Genomic DNA, 2,500 nt, shown 5'->3' with positions numbered 1-2,500 from the left:
CAGTAATAATAATACTGAAAATAATGATAAGAATGATACGAATAGTAATTATAACAATAATGATAACAATAATAAGAGTAATGCTAATGATAAGAATAATGATTGTCATAACTATTATCTTCGTGATGATAATGAAAAAATATATAAAAACAATAATGATAAAGGCAATGATTATTATAAAGATAACGATAACAATAACTTGCACCACAACAGCAACTAAAATGATATCAATAATGGTAATAACAATAACAATGATGGTAATAGTAGTAGTAGTAGCAATAATAAAAATAATGATAATAGTAATGGTGATAATGATAATAATGATAGTGAAAACCTGAATAGAAATGACCGTGAAGATGTGAATAAAAATGATGATGGTAATAATGCAAATTATAATAAAACAAAAATAATACCAATCATCCTCATAATAATAATGATAATGATTAATATAATAATAATCATCCTGATAATGATCATTATAATAAGTGATCATGATTGCAATCACAATGATAATGATGGTGATAAAGATACTTATACTACTAGCATTACTACCTATAACTACTACTAATAGTAATGACAGTAATGGCTTATGGTGATGACTAAGACGATTGCGATGACAATGGCGATGATGCTACATATGATGATTTATGACTATGATAATAATAACGATAATTATGATAATGGTAATTGTAGTAATAATAATGGTGATAAGAATTATAATAAAGGTTGTGAAAAAGATAAGAATAAAGAAAATCATAATGATGACAATGCCAATAACAATAATAATAATGATAGCAACATCAGCAACATCATAACAATGCTAACAATCAAAATAACAAGTAAATATGAATAAAGAAAGCAAAGCAAAAAAAAAAAAAAAAAAAAAGATAGAATAAACAAACAAGTGTAGCACCAAGACAAACAGGAATAAACGCAACACAGTTACACCATAAGCAAGCCAAAGCAAGACAGATTTCTACCGTGACTCCATTGCATCTCCGAGGAGTCAGTTTGCCGGCGGCTTCGTATAATAAAGAAGCCTCAACTGCCGCACGCAACGAGCTAGTTAGGCGACCGCATTGAACACTTGTTGAACTTCAAACTGTCGGCTTCTCGGCCATTGATATTATGTGGCGAATGGCTTGTTTGAGTTGTCTGTTTGTTTCGAGTTAAGTCGGGTGTGTGTCTTCTCTTGGAAGTGTAACGGAATGTTTGAAAAATCGTTTTTTGATTGTGTGTTTGTTTGTTTGTTTGTGTGTGTGTGTGTGTGTGTGTGTGTGTGTGTGTGTGTGTGTGTGTGTGTGTGTGTGTGTGTGTGTGTGTGTGTTTGTTTGTTTGTGTGTGTGTGTGTGTGTGTCCCTTTCCCTTGCTTCCTTCCTTCCTCCTTCCCTCCCTCCCTCTCTCTCTCTCTCTCTTGCTTGCTTGCTTGCTTCCTTCCTTCCTTCATTCACTCCCTCCCTCCCTCCCTCTCTCTCTCTCTTCCTTCCTCCCTCCCTCCCTCCCCCCTCCCTCTCTCTTTCTCCTCCCTCCCTCCCTCCCACTCTCTCATTCCCTCCCCCTTCTCTCTCTCTCTCCCTCTCCCTCTTAGTATATGCGCGCGTGTGCCTGTGTGTAATCATAACGGTCCCTTAACACTTAACAACAGACTCCTGCTCTGTGCGACCTCTTTCGAGACGTAATTACCCATTCTAACCCGCATTTATAACAAAAGCATTCGTGCAAGATATGTAATTAACTCATCACACATGCGTACCTCCAGCTATCTGACCTAACAACAACAACAACAACAACGACAGCAGCAACAACAACAACAGCAGCAGCAGCAACAACGGCAACAACGACAATAACAATAACAACAGCAACAACAACAACGACAACGATAACAAAACAAAAACAGTAATAATAACAACAACAGTAATAACAACGACAACAACATTTAGCAAGACCATAACTCGAAAACCGAAGAGTCATAGAACTTGTGAAATTATACTTCCGTTATAACAGGGGTGGATGGAGGGTAGGGGAGATAGTGAGGCATACATTTATTTTTTAGTATGTTCTCTTTGCTCACACCTACCCTCACGCTTCTAGGAATGAGCCTGAGTATGCTAATGACGTTATTTATTTTTATTCCTTTGTCTGTTCATCTTTATTATCTGTTTATTTTCCTCCACATTTTTTCCAATTTGTTTATATATTCGGTGAAGTGTAAAACAGCAACGCGTTTTTCTAAGTGTCTTTGGCATATAATCATCACTATCATCATCACCATTACCACCACTACCATCACCTTTCCCACCACCATCATAACCACCACCATCACCATTATCGATGAACCATTTTCATGTTGACAAATGTAAAAAGGGATGAATGAGAATGGTCTTGTATTGTGAAGATATTCATTCTCATTCATGTCTTTCCACACCATCGTCATTATCATTAACATTACCCTTCTCACCACCATCACAATCATCATCACCACATCACCACCCCCATCATC

Source organism: Penaeus vannamei, chromosome 8 (genome assembly GCF_042767895.1).
Source record: "Penaeus vannamei isolate JL-2024 chromosome 8, ASM4276789v1, whole genome shotgun sequence".
NCBI classification, from domain to species: Eukaryota; Metazoa; Arthropoda; class Malacostraca; order Decapoda; family Penaeidae; genus Penaeus; species Penaeus vannamei.
This window is presented reverse-complemented; position numbering follows the sequence as displayed.